The sequence below is a fragment of the Littorina saxatilis genome, linkage group LG9 (genome assembly GCF_037325665.1).
Source record: "Littorina saxatilis isolate snail1 linkage group LG9, US_GU_Lsax_2.0, whole genome shotgun sequence".
Lineage (NCBI taxonomy): Eukaryota > Metazoa > Mollusca > Gastropoda > Littorinimorpha > Littorinidae > Littorina > Littorina saxatilis.
The window spans coordinates 13,866,520-13,881,047 of record NC_090253.1 but is presented as its reverse complement, the minus strand read 5'-3'; positions in this window follow the sequence as shown (position 1 = coordinate 13,881,047).

Sequence of the window (14,528 nt, the reverse complement as noted above, 5' to 3'; positions counted from 1 at the left end):
ATTTAAAAACAATTTCATCTTATTCCTTGTCGGTTCCTGATTCCAAAAACATATAGATATGATATGTTTGGATTAAAAACACGCTCAGAAAGTTAACAAGTCGCGTAAGGCGAAAATACAATATTTAGTCAAGTAGCTGTCGAACTCACAGAATGAAACTGAACGCAACGCAACGCAGCAAGACCGTATACTCGTAGCATCGTCACTCCACCGCCCGTGGCAAAGGCAGTGCACGTGGAATTGACAAGAAGAGCGGGGTATTCGTTGCGCTGAGAAGGATAGCACGCTTTTCTGTACCTCTCTTTGTTTTAACTTTCTGAGCGTGTTTTTAATCCAAACATATCATATCTATATATTTTTGGAATCAGGAACCGACAAGGAATAAGATGAAAGTGTTTTTAAATTGATTTCGAAAAAAAAATTTTGATAATAATTTTTATATATTTAATTTTCAGAGCTTGTTTTTAATCCGAATATAACATATTTATATGTTTTTGGAATCATCAAATGATGGAGAATAAGATAAACGTAAATTTGGATCGTTTTATAAATTTTTATTTTTTTTTACAATTTTCAGATTTTTAATGACCAAAGTCATTAATTAATTTTTAAGCCACCAAGCTGAAATGCAATACCGAACCCCGGGCTTCGTCGAAGAGTACTTGACCAAAATTTCAACCAATTTGGTTGAAAAATGAGGGCGTGACAGTGCCGCCTCAACTTTCACGAAAAGCCGGATGTGACGTCATCAATGACATTTATCAAAAAAAAGAAAAAAACGTTCGGGGATTTCATACCCAGGAACTCTCATGTCAAATTTCATAAAGATCGGTCCAGTAGTTTAGTCTGAATCGCTCTACACACACACACACACACACACACACAGACACACACACGCACACACACACGCACATACACCACGACCCTCGTTTCGATTCCCCCTCGATGTTAAAATATTTAGTCAAAACTTGACTAAATATAAAAACGAAGAGAGGTACAGAAAAGCGTGCTATGCACCACAGCGAAACCGTGACTACCGCGCTGAACAGGCTCGTCAGTTTCACTCCGTTATGCACAAGCGGCGGACTGCGGTCATTGTGAAAAAATGCAGTGCGTTCAGTTTCATTCTGTGAGTTCCACAGCTTCTATCTATTATATACGACTTGTGTCTGTCTGTCTGTTTGTCTGTCTGTCTGTGTGTGAGTTCGCGATGCACGGCCAAAGTTCTCGATGGATCTGCTTCAAATTTGGTGGGCATATTCAGGTAGACCCGGGACAGGACACAACCTGGTCGATATTTCAACACGTGCTCTCAGCGCGCAGCGCTGAACCGATTTTGGTTCCACCTCAGCTATTTTGGTTCCACCTCAGCTACCCGGGCCCCCATACCGACACACCAAAGCCAAAGTTCTCGGTGGATCTTTTTCAAATTTTATTTATTTATTAAGGAGATTTCTATAGCGCATAACTAAAAGACACCGTATTCAGCTACACCCCGGACACAATATCATCGATGAGATATTTCAACATGTGCTCTCAGCGCGCAGCGCTGAACGGATTTTGGTTTTTGTGTTCATTTCACCATTATAAGTAACTCTTCCTTATCTTCTCATCTTCTCCAGGTTTTCAGAGTTTACCTCCCTTCCTTCGTATGGTGCACTATACTATGAGTGGGACATCTTCGGATATTACCGGCGTTCTGTTACTATTTTTGGAAGGTCACCGCAGTGTCCAGAACGTAAATTGGACCCGTAAATTATCCTCACTGTAAAAGTGCAAAGGCCGAATCAATTTATAGCCACGCGAAAAATACACTGTCATCTATCTCTTTATAGATACGGCTTCTCTGTGTTTGTGTGTGTGTGTGTGTGTGTGTGTGTGTCTCTCTATGTGAGCAACACATGGGGATTGTTCAGTTCTGTTTGTGATGTGGTCTGGCGGCTTTTGTGTATTTTTATGTACTGGCCTTCCTTTGAGAAGCCATAACAGTTCAAAAGGGCTTACAGATAAGCTATAAATTGCTCAATCCTGTTTGAGTGGAGTTCGCCTCCAAAGGTGATTAACACGGTTACATTCGTCGACAAGGATGGGACTCGATATGGTCAGGAATGGCATTATGGCCACTGAATCATTTTCGTGCTGTTCCCATTCCACGAATCTGGGAGGGACCTAAGCTTGGCGGGTCCATTGTTCGGACCCGGCGAAGCCGGCGTACGGCTCTCAGTACTTCTTCCCGGCGAAGCCGGCTACCCGGCGAAGCGGGTATTCATTCTAGCAGGGACCTATATTATCTAATATAGGTCTATGATTCTAGTGACTAAATGTAGTAATTTTGCCTTACGCGACTTGTTGATACGTTTCTTTAGTTTCCTGGCGTGCTTCAAATAATGCTCTGATCAACCCAAAACAGATCAATCTAAAGCATATTTTAATTAGTCTGACCGTTGTACACTAAGTTGTATAATGTTATTTTGAAGTATAGTGTGCTTTTTACTGTGATTCGTGAAGGCCGCTTCACTGGTCCATATTAGGCGCCCAGGCTCCTAATATGGACCATTTGTGATTTTTTTTCTGTATTTAATTTTTGCTAAATGTCTATCAAAGCTATTTCACTCTAATTAGGCCTAACGGTTAACATAAGAGAGAAGGACTACCAAACACAAAATACTTGAACTTCTTCGCAAGAAAACAAGCTAGTTATCAGCATGAAACAAAAAGTGGTCCATATTAGCAGAGACATACATACATCTATGTCTCTGATATTAGGAGCCCTTCCCCTACACATTAGGCCTATATGGCCTATTGTGTTTGTGTGTGTGTGTGTGGTGGAGGTGGGGGTAGGGGGTCCGAATGAGGAAGCGGCCACGTTTTTAGATGAAGCCGCCGTACAGACTGAGTAGGGATAGGGAGGACACTACTTTGGTATCCCACACTGTCCCCAGGGGGACAGATTGGCCAATTTCCAGGTGAAGCACAGGCCGAGCGGGGTGTCACCGGCCCGCGAGTGCGGCGTGTGCGTTTTCGCACTTCAGTTTAAGCCTTGTCATTACTTTTCTTCAAGTGATGCCGGTTTTGGAACTAGAATGGCTACCATAAAGTGTGGTCGTCGGTGCCGACTTGATTTTGTCCATTTTTACAGCCGTTTCGTGTGCGTTGATTTTTATGACGGTTCAGTCTATAGCCTGTGATAATACGCGCCGGCGTTTTTATTTATTTATTTATATGGGAGATTTATATAGCGCTTGACTCGTTCTCTAAGCGCTTTACATATTCATTTCTGCCGTGTGAGATGGAATTTTTACACAATATATCAAGCATTTACATCGGCCAGTAAATCTCAAGCCATTACGGCGAATATTTACTTTTTACGGCCTATTATTCCAAGTCACACGGGTATTTGGTGGACATTATTTTGTATCTATGCCAGTGTGTAAGGATCACACGGAAGCTTTTTTTGGGGGGAGGGGTGGGGGGCTGTTGCTTTCTCAGTCCTACTTTATACAGAGACCGTCCTTTTTTTCTCCGTTATATTACAGCAACAACAACAACACAACTTTATGTGTGTGTGTTTGTGTGTGTTTGTGTGTGTGTGTGTGTGTGTGTGTGTGGTGTGTGTGTGTGTGTGTGCGTGTGTGTGTGCGCGCGCGCGTGTGTGTATATTTTGGGGATGATGTTGGTTCTTTTTAACCGAAACTGAACTGTGCTGACAGTCAAGTTCGACTCTGCTTTTGACCAATTTAGTGGAAACTCATGAACAATGAACTACAACTGATCACGGTGTTGTCTGGTACGCCTGAGGCAACTTGGGACATCTAAAGAAGCCTGAGGTCATACTAAGGCCCGTGGCCGTGTGCCGAGGGGTGGAAGTCAGGGTCAAATCCCAAAGCGGTCAAGCGTGAAGGATCATATTCGCAAGTTATAACGACACACTGAGGGACCAGCGACACGCTTCCGGAGGTACTGTGTCCTATGAATACAGGCAGTTCACGTGCGCGAAGAACGACGGCGAGTACTCGGACTACGGAACGGCTGAGTTACTGAGAATGACTTATTTTGTCTCGCCTCTCACAGCCGGTTCCCGTGGCCTTGCCTGCATGATTAGTGAGTCGGGTCGACGGGAATTCAAAAATGCAACAAGTTACATGTTTTATCCACAAGAGGGCAACATGATATTTCGTTGTTGTTTAGTCACGTGCTCTCGGACAAGATTTGTAACTTGCTGAAAGAGATTCATATTTTTATCAAGATTCAAAGTACCGACTGTAGAAGAATGTGAGTTCTAAGAAACCGTCTACCTTTCACCAAAGATATTCTACTGCTACCCGGCGTAGAATTTCATCTTTGCTTTCACTTCAACTGATACGCCTTAAAGGTCCTTGTCTACATTTTTATACCGAAATCGCCATTTGACCATTAAAATGCAGAGTCTATTATCTACAATTATCAACAATACACCCCCTTTCGATCAGGAAAGACGAAGCCAGTGTAGCCGTTTGAAAATTCATTGTAGTATTCCAGCGTAGTACTCATAGTAGGATATCCTTATTTGGAAAATGCCAAGCGCAAAACTCCTCTCAAATCCCGTGCATTTCGTGCGTTTAAAAAAAAGCGTGGACAGCGCTCCAGTGTCAAACTGTTGCTGCACTTGTTTGGGCGTGGCTATAAGCATAGTGACATGAATTTGATTGGTCAGTATTTTTAGGCAAAGCACATGTTCTCAGCAAACAGAAAACAAAATATTGGAAGCGTGAGTCACGCTACCCCCCCAAAAAATCTTTTTTTACTCATATTTTTGGCTCACGTAAGTGTAGCCTATGCGATGGTAAACTTTGTCTGTCTGTGCGTGCGTGCGTATGTATGTGTGTATGTCTGTGGTAGAAACTTTAACATTTTTGGCTAAACACCGAAATACTCATTTCACGTGGTTAATTTTCAAGCACCATCTTCAAATTATTGAAGCAATGATCAACATTGTGTCGGCATGTGTGTAGTTAAAGCGTGTATCCAAAGAAAACGGGTGGTGGGGGGTTTTGAAGGGGTACAAGCAGTTGACTGATTTGTGTCGTGTTTGGCATGTAGACGGCAGGTCAGGTGTCAAGATCAGGTCAGGGGTCGCGCGAAGGATTGTGGTCCAGTTCTCACCTCGCCGATTCGGCGCCGGGGAAGACGATTTCATGTTGTTCGGTTTCTAAGCTCCAGAAAAGTAAATAAAGAAGATACCAAAGGGAGATTTCCTACAATTTGATCTGCACAGCGTGTTTCCAATGTCCACGCGAGGAAGAGCTGTCGAAAGCGCGGCAGTCAGTGTCGATCTTGCAGCCGTCCATCCCGGGAAGTTCAGAGACAGATCTAGTGTCTCCCACTCTGATAACGTGTCACCTACTGTTAATCCGTTTTGTTTTAATTTCTTTTTATTTCAGCAGACACGGATGTCAAACACAGTGCTAGGCAGTCACCTCTAGTGAAATGAGTTGATCTAAAGTGCCTGTAATGTTTGGATGTCTTTGCTCGTGGTTCGATTTATGTGAATTTCAAGACTTGCAGTAGAGTCTCAAGTTAAGTTTACTCTGCCCGAAAAAAACTGTCCACCATTTACTTGAACATGCAGATATAAGGAAACGGAATGAATCTGTTCTCAAAGTCAAAATGATCACGATTTTTTCCTCAGATTCAAAACATGCACTGTCATGGTTTTGTCTGTACAATTTAGTAAGTCTTAAGTACTTTGCAACAACTTCCTTGAACGTGAAAGACAGTTTTTGAATGCTAGATCTGTATCGCGTTTCATTCCAGACTCGATCCTCTCTTTGATTGTAGATCTACTGTTTGCTGTTTACGCACTATCATATGATTCGCTATGTAACGTTTGGTAAGCTTACCTTGCCACAGCTTTCTTGTCTTTGTTGGCATTTCTGGCTGTGTTGACCGTCAGAATTATTTTAAGAACCAGGCTGCTGCAGTCGACATGTTTCGCATATTGTAGGGTTACCATGCTGCATAGGTAAAGTGGCTTGTATAACCTGACTATTCTGTTTCAAAACACTGTTTATATTTGTGTAGGTTGTAGTCATCATAACTAATCGCATTTTGCCATTTGTTTCAGGAAGGAGGTTAACCTACAACAAGATCGACGCTATGTCAGATATACGCCTCAGCCACATGAAGACTTCCGAATTTAGATCTACTCGGCATGGTGACAAGTCTTGATGAAAAGTATAGGACTGAGGACAGCAGTGGAAAAAGTGCCCACATGGCAGGTACCTAACCTATTACCCTAGTCATTTTATCTGTTTGCCTTCTTTTGAAAATTATACATGGAGTTGATATGATGCGTTAGTTTTAACTGTGTGTGTGTGTGCGTGTGTGTGTGTGTGTGTGTGTGTGTGTGTGTGTGTGTGTTTGTGTATGTGTGTGTGTGTTACGGAGTGAGTGAGTTTGTGTTATGTTACTGATTGTTGATTTCTTACGGGAGCCTTGAAGGCTTCGCCTCTTGTTTTTTTATAACTTTTTTCCCCATGGTTCATTCATCGTCTGCCATAACTTTTTAGCGAAATCTAACCATAAGATTATTGAAAAAAAGAAAAACAAGAAATTCCTCCGATAGGAAAAACACCCCCGTTGGTCAAAGGGAAATAACCATTCTCACTGCTCAGGATTGAGCAATTTAGAGCTTATCTCTAAGCCCTTTTGAACTGTTCTGGCTTCTCAAAGGAAGGCCAGTACATACAAATACACAAAAGCCGCCAGACCACATCACAAACAGAACTGAACAATCCATAGGTGTTGCCCACATAGAGAGAGAGACACACACACACACACACACACACAAACACAGAGAAGCCGTATATATAGAGAGATAGATGACAGTGTATTTTTCGCGTGGCTATAAATTGATTCGACCTTTGCACTTTTACAGTGAGGATAATTTACGGGTCCAATTTACGTTCTGGACACTGCGGTGACCTTCTAAAAATAGTAACAGAACTCCGGGAATATCCGAAGATGCCCCCTCATAATAGTAAGTGCACCATACGAAGGAAGGGAGGTAAACGCTGAAAACATGGAGAAGATAAGGAAGAGTTATGCCGTAGTTGATCCCCCAAAAAACCAAAATCCACCAATAACTCCCTAACCGTGTGTTTGACTGGTCCCAATTTTTGTAAGGACCGTCTCAGGAATGTATAGAACCTGTTCACCAAGTTTGGTGACGATCGGTCCGTTCATTCTTGAGATCTACTTGCGAACACAAACAAACACATTGAGTGAAACCTATACACACCCCTATACCGGGGGTGTAAAAATGTAGACGACCACCTTTAGACGATGATCAGTTCGGAAATATAACTGACTCCGTCGGGTGTGTATGGGTTGTGAAAGAGTGAACGCCCTTGCTTTTCCTCTGACAAATAACTTCACACACGCTCCTGTCCTCGTGTTACCGACACATCCCTCGCTAGTGATTGGCCCCTCCAATGTTTGTCAAAGTAAAAAAGCAAGGGCATTTACTCTTTCACAGCCCATACAAACCCGACCCGGAATTCGTCTATTGTGAACTGTTGTTAGATTAGGTATGACGGCTTACCAGTGCCAAAACCTAGGGTTACCATTTTCACGTGAACATTTTTACCTCGTAGTCGGACTTTAAGAGTCCGCACTGAGAGGCTACAACGTCCGGCAAACATCACTCTCACACTATTTCTGAAATATCTTTTAATAGAAGGCCTTATCGAGCAAGTTATTCGACGGGAAGATGCATGTCACAGTTTTCTGCAATAGCGCTTTCCTTAAACGTTGTTTTGGGTATCTTAGAAAAGAACAAGAGGCGAAGCCTTCAAGGCTCACGTAAGAAATCGACAAACAGTAACACAAACTCAATCACTCTGTCACACATACACACACACACACACACACACACACACACACACACACACACACACACACACACACACACACACACACACACACACACACAGTAAGCATAGGTGAAACTATGCAAGAAAGCGAGACCCTGGATCTGCCAAGAAGTCTCGGCCCGCTCACAATAACAATGACCGAGACTTTCAGTAATTCCTTTGCGTGACGTCTAACCCTCTTACGTCATACTGTGACGTCTTCAAATAGTTTCTATCACACACGTCGAACACTTTTGACCGAGACTGACGTAATCCATAGACTCGGAAATGTTAAAGTTTCTACCACAGACATACACACATACATACATACGCACGCACGCACGCACGCACGCACGCACAGACAGACAAAGTTTATCATCGCATAGGCTACACTTACGTGAGCCAATAATCGACCTACCCAAAAACTTTCGAATCGAAGCTGTTTTTAGCAGACAGACTTTTGATCAGCTGTGGTCTCACACTTTCACATATATCTTTCAATATAATTCCTTATTCGACAAGTTGTCGGGCAGACAGCTGTACCTCATATTTATTTTTTATACGCGTGAAAATTACTAATTTTTAGATTTGGCGCTAGTTAGCCGTCAGGAGGCGAGCCAAAACTGAAAATTAGACATTTACACTTGAAACTTAGTAATTAACACGTGAAAATTAGTAATTAATTTTCACGTCATAATTGTAATTTTCTCGTGAAAATTAGTAACTTTCACGGGTTAATTACTAATTTTTACTTTTGGCGCTAGTAAGCCGTCAGGAGGCGAGCCAAAACTGAAAATTAGACATTTACACTTGAAACTTAGTAATTAACACGTGAAAATTAGTAATTAATAATTGTTTGACAGAGTATAATATACAACTTTTAGAGCAAACACGACAGGAGTTAAGTCAAATAAGACAGAAAAAAGTGGATGGTATGATAATTAGATCCCGTGCTAAGTGGATTGGAGAAGGGGAAAAAAATACAAAATATTTTTGTAATTTGGAGAAAAGACAGTTTGTCCAGAAGTCCATGTGTTTTTTGCAGAAAGAAGATGGTGAAGTTATTCATGATAATGCCTTGATTGTTAAAGAAGCACAGACTTTTTACGAGGAGTTATATACTTCAAGAGAAGCCGAACTGGTAAATCAAGAGATTGATGAAAACCTTGCTCATCCTGTATTAACAGATGATGAGAGTAAACAATTAGAAGGTAGACTTACTCAATGTGAGCTACTCAAAGCTGTTAAAAAATTAAACAACGACAAAAGCCCAGGATCAGATGGGTACACTGCGGAATTCTTCAAGTTTTTCTATTCCGACTTAGGAAAGTTTATGTTACGGTCTATAAATTGTGGATTTGAGAAAGGAGAAATGTCAGTGACTCAGAGACAGGGCGTTATAGTATGTATTCCAAAGGAGGGAAAAAATAAAACACTTTTGAAAAATTGGAGACCAATTACTCTGCTAAATACGGTTTATAAGGTTGCATCAACGTGCATTGCAGAACGGTTTAAACGTGTTTTGCCAAATTTGATTCATGATGATCAAAAAGGCTTCTTGAAGGGAAGATATATTGGTGAAAACGTCAGATTAATATATGATACCCTGTTCTACTCAAATAAACATAATATACCTGGCCTACTTTTGATGGTCGACTTTGAAAAGGCTTTCGACAGTGTTGCCTGGTCATTTATTGAAAAATCTTTGAGCAAATTCAACTTTGGAAATGACATGAAACGATGGATTTTTACTTTTTATTGCAAAATTAAGTCCTGTGTTTCAGTTAATGGTCGGTATTCAGCATGGTTTAACGTAGGTCGAGGCACCCGGCAAGGGGATCCGCTGTCACCTTATTTATTCTTGATTTGTGCCGAAATATTGTCTCTTATGGTACGCCAGAACAAAAAGATTTGTGGTATGAATATTCTTGGCGAAAATATTTTATTGTCACAATTCGCCGATGATACCAGTCTATTTCTTGATGGTACAGAGCAATCATTTTGCGAAAGTATAAAAGTGTTACAACTTTTTGCATCACTATCAGGTCTGAGAATGAATTATGATAAAACAAATGTAGTTTGGTTAGGACCTTTAAAGTTTTGCAAAAGAAGATTTTTGCCTGATATGAATTTTACCTGGAACCCGGATAACTTTAAAGCACTTGGTGTTATTTTCTCAGTAAATGTATCCGAGGTTGTTTTTCTTAACTATAAAAATAAGTTAAAGGAAATTCAAAAACTTCTGAATTCATGGACCAGAAGGAACCTGACACCTTTTGGTAAAATAACAGTCCTAAAAACCTTGGCTATTTCCAAATTGACACATTTGTTTACGAATTTACCTGATCCAGACGAACAGTTTATGATGGAGTTAAATAATATTTTTTTCAAATTTCTTTGGGATGGAAAAAGAGATAAAATTAAAAGAACTACGGTCACCCAATCCTATGAAGATGGAGGATTAAAGATGGTTGACGTGAAAAGTTTTCTGTCATCTCTAAAAATTGTTTGGTTAAAAAGAGTTGTTGGTCTTACTGGATTAATATCAAGATTATTGGCTAAAGCATGTCCATCTGTTATAACAATTAATACGAAAGGAGAGGAATTTGCAAATGTTTTGATGCAGAGAATAGAAAACCCGTTTTGGACCGATGTTTTTAAACATTATAAGAAACTACACGGAAAATGTGACCCTTCAACCTTTAACGATTTTGTATCAGAATGTTTACATTATAATGTTAATATTCGCAGAGATAAAAAGACAGTGTACATTCAAAACTGGATCGACAATGGAATTGCTCAGATTGGTCATATTTTGGGACAAAATGGATACTTATCCTATAATGCATTTAAAATTAAATATCCAAATGTGCGAGGAGATTTTGTATTGTACCAAGGTGTAATCCAGGCTGTTAAAAAATATCAGAGAAAAATCGGCTTAGAATTTGATAAACATTTTATTATGACAGAGCCCAATGTGTGGAAATGTATTTGTAAAGGCAAGACACAACTTATTTACAAAAAGCTGAATGAACATGTTACGGTCCCAAAATGTATCCAAAAATGGTCTGAATCCTTAGACTGTTTGTTAGATAAGAAGGCTATTTTTCAACATGTTTTTAAAACAACAAAAGACACTTGTCTGAGATGGTTCCAGTACCGACTATTGTACAGAATTTTGCCCACAGAACGGTTTCTATTTTTGCGAAAAATTGTGGATACGTCATTGTGTACATTTTGTGGTAGAAATGAAGAAACCCTTTTACATATGTTTTGGGAGTGTGATAAAGTGCAGACTTTTTGGATAGAATTTGTAAATTGGCTAAAGGCGAACTGCACCCATTGTGACAATTTAAAACTGTCTAAAGAACTGGTTCTTCTTGGAGTTGCGAACAATGTTGTCACCGATAAAGCTTTTGATGTGTTAGTAATCTGTGCCAAACACCATGTATATATTTCCAAAATGAACAAAAAGACCCCTCATTTTCAGACGTTTAGTAGAAATTTGAAGCAAAGATTTATTTGTGAAAAGTATAACGCAGTTGTAAATAATACAGTAGATAAATTTTACAAGGATTGGCGCCTGTATATGCATGTTTTGATGTAACCCCTTTATATATATATTTTTGTTTGTTTGTTTTTTTGGTTTTTTTCAAAACCTTCTGATACTGCGACCACCAAGCTCTGAACATCCCCCCCCCCCCCCCCCCCCCCACCCATCCTCCCACCCCATGTATGTTGTAATTGTTCAAGTGTTTTTCGGTTATATGGATCTGTCCTTTTGGTTAAGTGATGTCCTGTAATGTACAGAATTATATGTATCATTGTATGTAAAAAAAATTAAAAAAAAATTCACCAAAAGAGAATAAAAAAAAAAAATAAAAAAAAGTAATTAATAATTGTAATTTTCTCGTGAAAATTAGTAACTTTCACGGGTTAATTACTAATTTTTACTTTTGGCGCTAGTAAGCCGTCACGGTTAGGCCGAGACCAAAACATGGATGCTGCACTCGGTCTCGCATGGCCCCCTGGGCCGGGATGCACGAAGCGAAAGTGGGAGACAACCAAACGGGAGAGAACAAACCGCGGCGTCTGATTCGTTGAAATCACAATAAATCTCAATTTCAACCAATCGAAGACCGCGGCTGACTCCCACCCGGTTGGTAACTTTCTCGTTCCCCTCGGCCCAGGGTTCTCGTCGAAGACGAGAAAATGAACACCCAATAAGCAAACAAATGAACACTATTATTATATTTAGTGAATATATGGGTTCAAACATTATTCGTTTTGTGGCTTTATTTTTGAAGGGACAAAATGTATACATTTTAATAGCGGGCATGCCGCATAACTGTTTAGCTTTGAGTAGTTCTGGCGCTATGAGATTGTTGATGTTTCGACATCATTTATTGGTGGACGTGAGAGACTCCAGCTATAGGGATACCCCCCCCCCGTTCCCTTTCTTTCTTCTTTTTCTTCTGTTTGATTAGCAGTGTTGTGCGTACGTGTGTTTGGATGCCTTCTTGTTGAATCAAAAAAGTTTATGTCAATAGGCAAAACAAGATATTTTTGACCTATATTGAGAGAGGGGGAGGGGAGCAAGACTGAGAGAGAGAAAGAGAGAGAGGGAGAGAGAGAGAGAGAGAGAGAGAGAGAGAGAGAGAGAGAGAGAGAGAGAGAGAGAGCACACTGAAGGTGAGTATCAGTCAAATGGACAAAATCAAACCTTGAAATATGTGACTGACAGGAAAGTATCCATATCGGCAACTGTTGTACATGTACAATCGAACTCCCCTTTTAAGACTCGTCCAATAAGACATACCAATTTAAGACTTGCCCAATAAGACATACCAATTTAAGACTTGCCCACTGAATAAGACATACCAATTTAAGCCTCGTCCAGTAAGACATACCAATTTAATACTTGCCCAATAAGACATACCAATTTAAGACTTGCCCAATAAGACATACCAATTTAAGACTTGCCCAATAAGACATACCAATTTAAGACTCGTCCAGTAAGACATACCAATTTAAGACTCATCCAATAATACATACCAATTTGAGACTCGTCCAATAAGACATACCAATTTAAGACTCGTCCAGTAAGACATACCAATTTAAGACTCGTCCTATAAGACATACCAATTTAAGACTCGTCCAGTAAGACATACCAATTTAAGAGTCGCCCAATAAGACATACCAATTTAAGACTCGCCCAATAAGACATACCAATTTAAGACTCGTCCAGTAAGACATACCAATTTAAGACTCGTCCTATAAGACATACCAATTTAAGACTCATCCAATAATACATACCAATTTGAGACTCGTCCAATAAGACGTACCAATTTAAGACTCGTCGAGTAAGACATACCAATTTAAGACTCATCCAATAATACATACCAATTTGAGACTCGTCCAATAAGACATACCAATTTAAGACTCGTCCAGTAAGACATACCAATTTAAGACTCGTCCAATAAGACATACCAATTTAAGACTCGTCCAATAAGACATACCAATTTAAGACTCGTCCAATAAGACATACCAATTTGAGACTCGTCCAATAAGACATACCAATTTAAGACTCGTCCTATAAGACATACCAATTTAAGACTCATCCAATAATACATACCAATTTGAGACTCGTCCAATAAGACATACCAATTTAAGACTTGCCCAATAAGACATACCAATTTAAGACTCGTCCAGTAAGACATACCAATTTAAGAGTCCCCAATAAGACATACCAATTTAAGACTCGTCCAATAAGACATACCAATTTAAGACTCGTCCAATAAGACATACCAATTTAAGACTCGTCCAATAAGACATAGCCTACCAATTTAAGACTCGTCCAATAAGACATACCAATTTAAGACTCGTCCAATAAGACATACCAATTTAAGACTCGCCCAAAACGACATACCAATTTAAGACTTGTCCAATAAGACATACCAATTTAAGACTCGTCCAATAAGACATACCAATTTAAGACTCGTCCAATAAGACATACCAATTTAAGATTTCCTCCTTTTTAGGACCTTGCTCATCGAGATTTTCTGTTCATAAACTCTGTATATTTACCTCCATTTTAAAACTCCCTCCGTAGACCCCAGTTTCGCAGATTTTAGGTCTTACAAGGGGGGTTCCAATGTAATACAAAAAGGACCGGTGTAACACGAGAAAATTACTCCCACGAGATTTTTACTCCGGAGTAAACATTTCGTACGAAAAAGTTACTCCCTTTACGAAAAAAGCACTCCCCCATTGCACGAGAAAATTACTCCCCAAGACAGGTGAGTTCCGAGTAAACATTTCGTTCAAAAATGTTACTCCCCTGACGAATAAATAACGAATAAATTACTTCACCCCAACACGAGCAATTTAACTTCCCATGCCAGGTGTACGAAATGTTTACTCCCTTGTCCCCTGTTAGTCTTGGTGGTGGAAGGGGTGGAAGGAGGGTAGCGCGACATTCGTGTGCGCGAGATCACTTTTTGGCATTATCCCTTCGCCCGCATCCCATTTTTGCGTACGAGATTTTTACTGGAAGTAAACTTCTTCTTCTTCTTCTTCTTCTACGTTCCCGGACTCAGTGGAAGTAAACAAAATGGGGAGTAAAAATTTTGTGGA